Here is a 13321-nt window from a genome sequence, read left to right as displayed (position 1 = left end):
CAACAAGAGAAGCCAAGGGAATGAGAAGCCCGCGTACCACAACGAAGAGTAGCCCCCACTCACTGCAACTAAAAAGAAAGCCCTCACACAGCAAAAAATACCCAACACAGCTAATAAAATAAATAAATAAATATTAAAAAAAAAAAAAAAGAAAAGTCATAAAGGTGCTTTCTGGGACATTTCTGAAGTACCATCTCCACTTAGCATCCTGAATCCCCAGGCCCAGCCTTTCTCTGCCACTGCCACCCTTTTCCTCCTCTCAGGTGCGGTGTCGTGGCCTCTATTTACTGATACCACATGCTCCGCGCTGGCAAGAACGAGGCGGAAGCCTGCAGCCTCACTGACTGATGAGAAACAACCAACGCGAAACCATTCCTGGGCTGGAGAGGGCAAGGGTCCAAAGAGAGACTAGGAACTGAGCAGGGAAAGGAGAAGGTGGAAGGCCTGGGAAAGGGGAGGGGGCACCAGAGGTACAGAGAACACTTCCTTTGTGTAAAACTAACCTGGAAAACAATCTTCTCCTGATAAACCGGCCCAGCGGGAGAAGAGAGACCAGGAAGGGGAACCGGGCCTGGGAGAACAAAGATCAAAACCCGTCGAGAACCAGCGACCGGCCCAGTGGCCCGGGGCCGGAGGCCTGAGTCCCGGGCGGGCGGCAGGCGCGGCCTCTGGGGGCCCGCCCTGCATCGGCCACGCCGCCGACCACCGCCCCGGGCAGGTTGGGACGGGCGCCACCTCCGCACGCTCGTACACACTCACACACGCCCCGCCACGTGTAGTCACCCCCGGCCAGGGGCTCGACAGCCGCTGAGCCGAGAAGGGCAGGGCCAGGATCAGCGCGTCCCGGCGCCTCCGAGGGGGCGGTAGCCCACCACGCGGCCGAGCCCCGGAGACCCCCACCCCCACCCCTTGTTACCTGAACCCCGGAGACCGAACTCGGCCGGGAAGCGAGGCCAGGAAGTGCACTGTCCCAGGGCACCGCGTCGGCCGCCCGAGGTGGCAGCGGCTTCTCCCCAGCCCGGAGGCTGCCTCCTCCGGACAAGGAGCCCCAATGGTCGGGTCCCTAAACCAGCCGTGGCAACCGCCCACCGCTGGCCGAATGGAACGCTCCTCACGTCACCAGGTCGTTCCAGTAGTTGCTCGCCCTCCATTGGCTGATCCGCCTCGGCGCCTCCGCCCCTGCCGCCCCTGTCCCGAACTACCATTGGCTGCGCCGAATGCCACTCGACAATGCCTCCGCCCCACTCCCCCACCCATCTCCCGGCTTCGTGCCCACCTGCCAAGGCATTGCTACCCTCCCTTTGGCGTCTGAGGGCCAATGTGTGAAGTGCCGCTTTCTATTCATATAGTTCCGCAGGGACTGGGGTGAAGGGTAGTGCCAATGGGACCAGGAAGGACAAGGGACCTGCCTCCCCCCGCCCGCCCCCCCACCACCACGTACCAGGAGACGCTGAAGCAACACTGGCTCAGGTCCCGGTGCTCACCCCAAACTAGGTCCTCCCTGGGCCTCTCCAGCCCTACTTGTATGAAGGCAACCGCGACTCGGGATTTTACTCTTTACCAGCGTAAAAACAAGTCCTCTGCCTCCCAAGTCCTATTCACTAGGTAGGGACCCCACCTATGTCCCAATCACCGTGGCCTGCATCTCTAAGGCTTTTGGAACAAAACAAACGTAACAAGGAACTTGAAAGGGATAACTGTCCCCAAGAACGTAGAATCAATTTGCAGTATCGTAAAACAAAAAAGTGACAGTGACGAGGCTAGAGAAACTACGGACAGGACGTAAATTCTTTCAGGTAGATAATGAAGTAAAGGTTGCCCCCAAATGCTTGTAAGTTAGTATTAGATTTGAAGAGCTTGTGATAATGGGGCGGGGGGCGGGGATGGGGGTGGGGGTGAGTAGCGGGATTCCAAGGCAGAATCTCCGCCCGCCAACCACATTGATTCTTTCCTTCCATCACCTCCCATGGCAGGGCAGTTATTACCATGACGAACCACTGCTACTGATCTGTGTAAGTTACATCCTTTAGAATGCGACTGGAGTAAGGAAAACAGTTGAGAACCACGGCATCAATATTATACAGCAAACTTCAAAAGACACTAGGTCTGTTTCCACTAGTATGGCTCTTGGCTTCCAAATATAAGGGGAAATATGAGAGAGGGCAGAAGGTGGCCTTTCCTTACCTGTCACACGGTTGGGGAGAGTGCCCAGATTGTCAGCTATTTTCCTGAGCTTGAATAAAGTTTCTCTGGGGTGAAGGTATTTGCAATGAATACAAAAGAGACTGCCAAAGCTCCTCCCAAAGCAGTTTTTTGTGTGTGTTAGTTTAAGGACCACTTGCATGGTCAAGAACTATTTCTCCTTTTACAGGATTTGGGTACCACATGATATGAAGCAAAATGCTACCTAATGATAGCTACATTTGACACTTTCATGGCACCCCTCAATCAAAAATTTTAGAGGATTAAAAATCACTAGGTAATTCTCTTATGAGAGAGATGTGTTATAATTAATTTGTAGGGGAAAGTATGTCTTTATAAAGCTTCTATTGTTCCCAAGCACTCATGCTGATTATAATCATCGGTTTAGTCTTTATGAACCGTATGATCAGTATCATTGCCTCCAGTTCTCCCCTTTAAATCCTGGAGGCTGCTTGTACTGCACACACTTGGTATGGAAGGGAGAGGAAAGCCCCTCATCCTCATTGGACCCCTGGATTCCCAAGCCTGTGTACACCAGATGCCCTTAGGAGTGGCACAGTCACCCCAGCTGCCATCCTCCTGACTGGGGAATGGACAAAAATAAACCTCCACAGCACCCAAACATACTTTGTCCATATCTCAGGTGCAGGCGAAGCCTGGAGAGCCCTGGAATCTATGTGTCACGGCAACACATTCCTGAGCTCTGCCCCTCCCAGCGCTGGGTCACCTTCCCTCTGGGATTAAGTGGCTGTGTAGGTCAGGCTTGCTTTATTATAATCTGTTATTATTTATGCTCACCTGTAAGAGAAACATAAAGAAAATGTATATGGACAAACATTCCATACTAATTCCCTCTATGTCATCGCATTGTTTTATATAATGCCAAAAGTCTTAATACACACACCCAACTACATTTTGACTATAAACTAAGATGGTTTTCTCTTCTTTTCTCTTTTTCTTTTTTCTGTTTTCTTTTCCACAAACCTCTAGACTTTATGCATCCAAATCGGTGTTGGCACTGGAAACAGCATGGAATAAAGATATAGGCTTCCATTGTGTGGTCACATACATTCTGGTGTGCTTGTTTAAAAATACCTGTCTCCATATTGATGGTTCCTGTGTGAGTGTGTGTTCGAGGTGTGTAGGTGTAAAGTTCTGTTTGAACAGCCTCAGATCTTGAGTGCTGCCACTGGGTTGCAGCTTGCCTGTGCGTGTTGCTTCAGACATCTCTTCTGTAAACATCCAGGGGCCCCTTCAGTACTGTATCCAAGAACAGACCCCAAAACTTAGTCCCTATCCTGCATTCAAGCTCTTGTTGGCCCCCTTTTTTTCTCTACTTTAGCCTCAACGCTTCCATGCCCCCTTGCTCTCCTACCCACACAAATGTCCCTTCCCGCCTCACCTACCCGGCCTGCTCTCCTCTCCTTACTTTCTGGCTACAAATAAACATATATTTGGGACTTCCCTGGTGGCACAGTAGTTAAGAATCCACCTGCCAATGCAGGGGACATGGGTTCAAGCCCTGGGCCAGGAAGATCCCACATGCTGTGGAGCAACTAAGCCCGTGTGCCACAACTACTGAGTCCATGTGCTGCAACTACTGAAGCCGACATGCCTAGAGCCTGTGCTCCGCAACAAGAGAAGCCACCACAATGAGAAGCCCGTGCATCACAACAAAGAGTAGCCCCCACTCACCACAACTAGAGAAAGCCCGTGAGCAGCAATGAACACCCAACACAGCCAAAAATAAAAATAAATAAATAAATAAATTTATAAAATAAAATGCCCCCCAAAAGCCATATATTTGTAGAATGAATTGGTGACCAAAGGAAAGAACCATGGGCACCCTGTCCACACATGACCACCTAGTGTTCTTAAGCAACAGCTGTTTCCCTGAGGCCTGGGCTGCTATCACTGACGCAGAAGAGCCAGGATGGCTCCAAAGCTTTATAGCCAAGAAGGGCCTAGGTTCAAATCCTGGCTCTGCTACTTAGTAGCTTGTATAAACTATGACAAGTAATTTCTCCTTTCTGAACCTATTTCCTCATGTGTAAAATGGAGCTAATGCCTACTTCATAGAGTGATGAAAGGGATTGGAGATGATATGTGCTAAATGTCTGACATATCACTGTTGTGTGTTCTAATGATGTCTGTAGGTAACTGCCATTTCCCACCTCCCTCCTTTATCTGCACTGCTGACTATTGAACCCTTGTCATCCATGTGCCACATGTTTACAGATCCTCTAAATCCATCACTGAAATTAATCCTTATCTGACTGGCCTTTTGATTTTCCAATCTCCAGGGCACCCTACTCCTGCTTGGGAAAAGCTTGGGCTGTAATCTTGGTCTAGTAGAGTGGCTGTTCTGTAGCACCATGAAGTGATTCCTCAATATTGCCCCCACATTATCTGTTTCAACAGGTGAGAGATCAGTGGCATCTCTTTCATGACATACCTTCTGTGTTCACATCACTGTGCTGAGATTGTCGGCTCCTGTCAGAGACTGAGAAGCACCTTTAAAATGTCACCATGTGAAAGCCAAACATACAAAAAGTCCAGTGAAAACTGCCTGAGGATACCAGGGAAGGTGCTATCACAATGCAACTAAACTGCTCAAGCCTCTGCTTCTGCCTCTGATGCCTGCCTGCTATCGCTGGTTTTGAATTTTATTGCATCTCTAGATTGTGCATTTGTGGATCCACCCAGAATGATTTTAGATGCTGTGCCAGAGCCCTCAACACTAGTCCTAAGACTACTCTCTCACCAAACAGGAGTCATCATAACATCAATAGAGACCATTGATTAAGGACCTCCTCTGAGCCAGGGATTGTGTGAGATGCCCACAGTTTAGGTTCCTAGATTATGGCCTAAACTTGATGTCTAAATAAGAGTATCTGATACTGACCCAGCACAGCCCTAGCTTTCCACTCTGCTCAGCCCTCTCATTCCAGGAGGTGACCTCAAGGGATTGTGTAGCCCAAAACTATAAATTGGTTTATCAGTCAGTCATTAAGTATGTGTCAAGCACCCGCAGTTTGCCCAGCCTCTACTAGGCACTATGGGAAATACCAAAGAAGTAAATGACATGATCCCAGGCTCTAAGGGACTTCAGATATTCTAAGGGAGAAAACACCAGCTCAGGTGAAGCCATTAAAGATAAACATAAAACAGGCCAGAGTCCAATTCTCAACCATGCACAGCAGAGTCTCCAACCTTTTAGGGAGAGCTTGCCTCAGAAGGGTGCACCCTCTCAAATACTGTTGATAGAGAGTAAATTGGAAAAATCTTTCAGTAGGGCTGTTCAGTAGGATCTCTTAATATTTTTACATTATATACCATTGACCCAACAATCCTACTTCTATTGAGAAATACTAGCACATATGTTCAAAGATATATGTACAATTGCTTGTCATTGCAAAAGTTAGCAAACAAAAAGTTCTTTAACTACATACACAGGAAAGAGTAGACCATCACCTTTCTGTATGTGTATATATTGAACATTTCTTGTTTTTAAGACTTTTTTTGATGTGGACCATTTTTAAAGTCTTTATTGAATTTGTTACAATATTGCTTCTGTTCTACATTTTGTTTTTGTTTTGTTTGTTTTTTGTTTGTTTGTTTTGGTTTTTTGGCCGCGGAGCATATGGGATCTTAGCTCTCCAACCAAAGACCAAACCCACACCCCCTGCGTTGAAAGGCAAAGTTTCAACCACTGGACCGCCAGGGAAGTCCCAGGATGTGTATATATTTTAATAAAGATTTTACATTAAAAAATTATCTATCCGCTGACATGCAAGTATCCCCAATATATATTAAGTTTAAAAACCAAGTATCTAAACTTTTATAAAATCCAAACTTTATAAAATAAAAAAACTCATTGTGCATGTATGTGTATCATTTTATATGTGTATATTTTATTTTTAAATCTGGAAGGATATTTACTGAACAGTGGTTACCTCTGGGGAGTGAGAGTGGTGAACAAACTTTTAAGTTTTACTTTATACACTTCTTTCATGTCTGAATTAGTTACAAGGAGTATTATTAATTTTAGGACTTAAAAAGAAAGATTTAAAAATTATTATAAGGCTCTATACCTCTTGCTAAATATAGCAGGATGACCACATGCATTTATATCAACTCTTTCCTAAGACACCATTAGAAGTATAGTAAAGGGATTAAAATGGCATAAGCTCATAACGAAGAAGAGAAGAGGGACATTAGATGACACTATATTTCACAAATGTCTGGAAGACAGAAATTGGAGGAAAGGGTATTCACTGAACACACAAAAACTAAGGCTGATTTTGGAACCGACCAGCCCAGAAAAACACCATAGAGAACATAAAAAGAGGCATCCAGGGAAAAGGGAAGTCGGCAAAAGAGATGGTATGGTTAAGAGCTAGGAAAATTGGGGATACAATAAAGGCATAGAATGTAAGAAATAATCCAAAAAAGGCAATAAAGAAACACCAAGAAAAGCAAAATCTGTATAAGAAGTCCATGGATCAAATGTGAAGAACTGGACAGAATGAACACAGGAAGTGGGCTTCTAGACAAATAGAATTTATTCTGAGCAATAGACAAAATGAGAAAGCTGGAAAATAGCAGAGATATGGTAAAGACAGCATATATTTAATCAAACCACAGCAAAAAAAAAAGGCAATCAAAAATTCAAGGAAAATACAAAACCGTTCAAAATGCTATTTTCCAATAATGAAGACAACTAGAACGAGGAGTGATATAGAATAATTGATGGAAGTTGTAACATGAAAATGTAATTGAGGCCCATTTCTTGGCTTCACACTGAAAAGTATACAATTGTAATAATACAAACACTATCTTTATTGGTTTTCAACCTTTGGAATCCAACCACAGACAAACACAGGAAACTTAATTATGATTACGAAGTATAAAGTAAATGTTAACAAACAATGTAAAAGCACAGGGTACAGAAATTGGAAGGTAGACAAAGTTAGGGGAGGTGGAAGGATGTGTAGAGGCACTAATCTAATTTTAGAAAGTATAGAATCAAGAGTTACTATCTATAGATGATGAAACAAGAAATAGAGATTTATGTGTCTTATATAAAGGCACAAAAATAACCAAAAAAGACATGCAAACAAAAAGATACACATTAAAATGGTTGTCTGTTAAGAAGGGAACTAAATAGAGGAACTCAAAGGGGTGATGTATTGGAAGGAAGGGAGAATGGTTGCTGCAGTGTAAGTGAGCTAAATCCACATTTATTAGAGCAGGAAGTCACTAGATGGATGAAGTCTAGAGCTGCTAAACCAAGGGAGGGCATATCATTTAGAGAAAATGGATTATGACAATATTCCCCTTACTGGTCTCTCTGCTTCCACCTTGCCCCCTTTTGGTCTGTTATTAACACAGCAGCTGGAGAGATTCTGTTAATTAATTCCGACCTTGCCACCCACAGCTTGTCCAATGGCTTTCCATTTGTGAAATAATAGAAAAAAATGTTATTGGTCCCTGCTCCCCAGTTCCTTACAAAGAGTTCCTAAAACTCTTGTAAATTCCTAAGTGGTAAGAGCACTAGGAACATCTTTTGTTCTAATATTTGGTTTTCGACCACAGTTCCTGACACAGGGCTCCTGAAACCCTTGTCATTTCCTGGGTGATAGGAGTGTCTTTTCTTCTAATGAGGCAACTCTGGGTGAGCTCCTGGCTGGCTCCTGGATAAAGGTTGATCACCAGAAAGACCAGCCATGATTAGTAGCTTGGAATTTTCAGCCCCACCTCCCATTCTCTTGAGAAAGGAGAAGGGTTGGAAAGGGCGTTAGTGGTCAATCACGCCTACATGATGAAGCCTCCATAAAATCTCCCAAAAGTATGAGTTCAGAGAGCTTCCAGGTTGGTGAACACATCCACACGCTGGGAGGGTGATGCACGCAACTCCACGGGGGCTGAAGCTCCTGCGCTCAGGACCCTCCCAAACCTCGTCCTATGTATCTCTTCATCTGGCTGTTCATCAGTATCTTTTATCATATCCTTTTATAATAAATTGGTAAGCACAAGTAAGTGCTGAGAACAGTGACTAGCACACAGTAGGTGCTTGTTATGGGTTGAATTGCATGCTCCCAAAATGTATATGTTGAAGTCCCAACCTCCAGTACTTTAGAATGTAACCGTATTTGAAAATAAGTTCTTGAAAGATGCAATTAAATTAAAATGAGGCCGTTGGGAAGGAATCATAATCCAGGATGACTGGTATCCTTATAAGAAGAGGAAGAGACACCAGGGATGCACAGAGGAACAATCACAAGAAGAAGCAGCAAGTGGGTGGCCATTTTTAAGCCAAGGAGACAGGCCTGGAACAGATCCTTCCCAAATGGCCCTCAGAGGAAACCAAGCTTTCTGGAAACTTGATCCTGGACCTCTAGGCTCCAGAACTGTGAGAGAATAAATTTCTGCTGTTTAAGCCTCCCAGTGGTGTTTTGTTATGCCAGCCCTAGCAAACTAACACAGTGCCCAATAAATATGTGGTTTGAGTGAATGGATAAACAGGTTGATGGATACTACAGGAACATTAGAAAAACCCAAACCGGAAATAGTTAAAGGTGGTAACCCTCAGGGAATGGGACCACAGGTGGGGAGGAGTGGGGCAGGAGATAGTTGCTTTTTATTATAAGGAGGCCCTTTGGCACTATTTCATTTTTATCCACATGAATGTATCACTTTGATAAACATTTATAAATGTTAATTTTTGAATGGGAATTTTACAGAACAACAACAAAAAACTACATAAGTTAATGAGGCTTTATATTAGTGGTTCTCAACTGGAGGCTATTTTGCCCCAGGGGACATTGACAATGTCTAGACATTTTTAGTTGTCACAGCTGGGGGTGGGCTACTACGGGCATCAAGTGGGCAGAGGCCTGGGACACTGCAAAATGTCTTACAATGCACAGGACAGTGCCTCACAAAAGAATTATTCGACCCAGAATGTCAAGAGTGGTAAGATTGAGAAACTGTTTTACATGAATGTGTGGATGATAGATCCATAACAAGTTACTAAGGAAAGTTATGGCTGCGGAGTTAATAGAATTAACCTCTGAGAAGAACATCATGGAGGAAAACCACCATAGTATCCTACAATCCATTCTTCGGTGCCTCTGTTAGAGAAAAATTCTGGACTCAAAGACTGTTCTGATGGCAGTGCTAGGAACATGGGAGGCGTAGTAAGTATAGAGGGACTGACTGACCTCTGTGCATAGATCCTTATACAAAACTTCACTACACATAAATGCAAATGACCATTCACCCCATATTACCTCGCTTTCACTGCACCATCTCTTCCTGCCAGTCCAATTCACCCCCTCGGCTCTTCGCAAACCAACGTTCAACACTCCCTTCTTTCTTTTATCCCAAGCTCCAATTTCAAGATTTCCCCCAGACCACAACTCATGCTGGAATGTTTCTTCCACACCTTCGAGGCCAAGGTTTCTCCCTTCTGTCACTTACACAGCACCTCTCTGATGAAACCTTCTCCAACTCCTTGGAAAAGAGTGAACAATTGCTCACTGAGTCTATACTGCATAAAAACAGAACCCCCTCCCTGCTCAACAACTAGCAAAAGCATCTACTTTTTTCACATACACAACTAAGTAAATATTTAATGTATGGATCTGTTAGGTGTTTCTGTTGCTGCGTATTCCTGACAACTGCATCTGTGTTCGTGTTATGTCCAGTTAGAAGTGGTTTAGGCAAATCTCTTATGATCTGCTTTGGGTATATGGTTTCCAAGGAGGGATGTGAGAAGGAGCAAGGGCAGTCACTGTCCCATTCTACTGCTTAGAGCATTAGTTTTCACCTCAAAAAGCAGCATTTTCATGCTGCCAGGGGCTGAGTGCAAGCTAGGGAAGGGAAAAATCCTTTTCCTTCCATCAGCGCACTGTGGAAGATCTCTAGAAGGGAACAAGAGACTGGTAACAGTGCTTGCCTTCAGGGGTAGAAACTGGAGAACTTGGATGTAAGGGTGGGAGAGAAAACTAATTTTCAGTGTACACTCTTTTATAGCTTTGTAATTTTACTCCATGTGCATATATTAGCCATACAGAAATTTTAATTAATTTTATATCAATATACTATGCAAAACTACAGTATTTGGATCTCAAGCCAAACCTCTACCCAGCTACAAATGGATACAAAACTATCCCATTTCTTATATTCAGAACTGAAGTATTAAATATATATTCAGACAATCTGTTAGACTGAATCCCACACAGAGAAAAAACTAAAAAGAAATTAATGTCTGCAAAGATATGTTCCTTATTGATATAATGGATTGACCAGGAGCTTTTAGCACTCTGTATTATAGATGACAAGAGGAGACCATTCTATCCAGGAATGAATAGTTTCTGCCTTGTTTTAATTTGGATGTAATAATGATAGAGACCAAATCCCTTGGGATGAGAGAATGTTTTATTGAGAACTTCATTTCCTGAAAATTTCCACATTTCCCAGTGACCGTAAAACCGAATGTCACAAGTTAAAGACAAAACAAAACAAAATAGAAATGTCACTTGTCTGAACTGAGCCTCTAGGATGAAGATATACTCCTTTTTTATCTGAATTCTAAGACCCTTCTGAACTTGAGAATGTCTACCAGACCTCTGGCCATCCAAGGCAAACCGTCACTATTCTGATGTATCATCCCCTGGAAACTCCAAGAAATTGACTTTAATTCCCATTAAAGAACCTCACCCTACTGGCACCTCCCATCACATCTTGCTTCTAATCTCTGAATTCATTTGCATGGAAGGTAAGCTCAAGACTAAATTTCAAAAGGTGATATGAGTATGTTCAAAAAATAAAAAAGAATGTGCTTCCTAACTTCTCTTCTAAATGGGGAAGGGATCACGCCAAGCTGAATCAGCTAAACCAGGCTGTCTAACTACCTGGAGCTATTCAGTATACCTCTACCCTTCTACTCTCTGTGTTTCTGTTCTGGGTTGAATAATATCCCACTAGTTATTATATTTATCTGTAGAAATTTGATCTCTGTTATTCTAAAATAAAAAAGGTATCTCTTCGTTCTTACAAAGTCTGTTCCTATCTGATAACAGCTTAATTGGTTGTGCATGTAGCTCTAATATGTTCGTTTGCTCGGTCAGCCATAACAAACTACATAGACTGGGTCGTTCAAACACAGAAATTTATTTTCTCACAGTTTTAAAGGCTAGAAGTCCAAGATCAAGGTGCCAGCTTGATTAGGCTCCTGGTGAGAACTCTCCTCCTGACTTGCAGACGGCTGTCTTCTTGCTGTGTCCTTACATGGCCTTTTCCTCTCTGGCATACAGAAAGAAAGAAAGGGAGGTGGGGGGGGGGTGGAGAGAGAGATCTGGTCTTTCTTCCTCTTCTTATAAGGACACCAGTCCTATTAGATTAGGGCTCCACCCTTATGACCTCACTTAACCTTTATTACCTCCTTATAGGCCCTATCTCCAAATACAGCCACATTGGGGGTTAGGGCTTCAATATGTAAATTGAGGGGGAGGGACACAATTCAGTCCTTAAGAACTGGTTTAACACTAAAACAGACTGTTTCATATTTTAGTAAATTATCAGTTTATCAGAGATATATATAGGGAGCATGTATCTATCTACATATATACAAACATTGAGAACATTAGAACTGGCCAAGAGGCAAAGTGAATAAATTGTTTTGAAATTGGTAGAGATGGTGCATAGAATGCATTTGGAGAAGGAAGAACAAGGATGTTGGGGAGGAATGGGAAAAATCAGCTGGTGGAATAAGAAAGGAGGAACAGCAGCAACCTATACTGTCAGTCTTTAACCAAGAGACTGTTGAGTTGCTAGCAAAGTCTTGCATCAAAGCAAACAAATTCCATAGAATTGAATAAGCTGCTTTGAATCCTCACTCCTCCCAATAGTCACTGGGGCAAAGCTCTGTCTGGCAGGCTGGACTATGACCATTGGCCTAACCTGTCCCATTCTGATGGTGGCTCACAGGAGAACAGCAACTATGTCCTTTTAACACACTTTCTACAGTACTATTGGGCAAAAAAGCATTTAAATGCTTTCAATGGTGATGCTTATAGAGAAAAATGGAATAAAAATGGCTACTGACATGTTTCATTGTAACAACTTTTATAACCCCATTACTAAGGAGATGAATATCTTCATATTCCTAAATAAGAGGTAATCACATGTCTAAAGCCTCTTCGCCCCTCACTTATTTTGTTAAAATGCTATTCTCATTTATTTTCTATCTTTTCCCCCAGGGTGTGCATTAGTTACTATGGAAACATTAGGATACCATAGTTTGAACATATCAACATTCCCAAGTTCTATTAGAGTATGAAGCCAATTTATACCAAGGTTATCATCGGGAGAAGAGTTGCTGCTGAGGGTTATAAATGAATGCAAGACAAAATGAAATGCATGGCACTGCCAGACAAACACAGGCCTCACTTAGCATCACAGAAGGGGGAAGGCTCATCTCAGCTGCCCACTCTGTGTACAGAATTCTGACTGTAGTTATCAATGTAGTCGTCTTGGTCCCTTGGTATTGCTATAACAAAATACCATAAACTGAGGGCCTTATAAAAAACAACACATTTTTCACAGTTCTGGAGGCTGAGAAGCCCAAGATAGGTAGGCAGCATATCCAGTGTCTGGTGAGAAACTGCTTCTTAGACAGCCGACATCTTTTCAATGTGTTCTCACATGGTGGAAGGGGCAAGGGTGCTTTCTGGGGAGTCTTTCAAAAGGGCACTAATACCTTTTTTTTTCAGCCTCACCACGCGGCTTGCGAGATCTTAGCTCCCCAACCAGGGATCGAACAGGTATTGAACCTGGGCCATGGCAGTGAAATTGCCAAGTCCTAACCACGGGACTGCCAGGGAATTCCCTAGGGCACTAATCTTATTCATGAGGGCTCCACCTCAATGACGTAAGCACCTCCCAAAGGTCCCATCTCCTAATATCATCACCTTGGGGGTTAGGTTTCAACATATGCATTTGTGGGGGACACAAGCATTCAGTCTACAGCAGAGGTCTACAAAGCAAAGATATTTATCTAAACAACAATAGCATGGGTTCTTTGCATTTTAGCTTTAATTATCATGTATTT

General features: G+C 43.5%; 1 protein-coding gene across 2 annotated transcripts in view; it reads right to left on the bottom strand.

Annotated features, from left to right (window-relative positions):
- ZDHHC9 (zinc finger DHHC-type palmitoyltransferase 9) overlaps window positions 1-1115 on the bottom strand; it is a 31817-nt gene extending 30702 nt beyond the window's left edge. The window contains exons 1-2 of one of the 2 annotated variants that reach the window (XM_057718799.1): window positions 917-1115; window positions 504-571 (exon numbers count right to left, since the gene is read on the bottom strand). The gene's annotated coding sequence lies outside the window, so the exon portion shown is untranslated. The remainder of the gene's footprint in view (window positions 1-503; window positions 572-916) is intronic. The other variant, XM_057718798.1, reaches the window with a different exon arrangement.
- Window positions 1116-13321: the final 12206 nt, after the last annotated feature.

This window comes from Hippopotamus amphibius, chromosome X, assembly GCF_030028045.1.
Source record: "Hippopotamus amphibius kiboko isolate mHipAmp2 chromosome X, mHipAmp2.hap2, whole genome shotgun sequence".
Taxonomy (NCBI): Eukaryota; Metazoa; Chordata; class Mammalia; order Artiodactyla; family Hippopotamidae; genus Hippopotamus; species Hippopotamus amphibius.
Note: the sequence above shows the minus strand (reverse complement) of the source record. Positions and strands in the feature narration are given on the sequence as shown.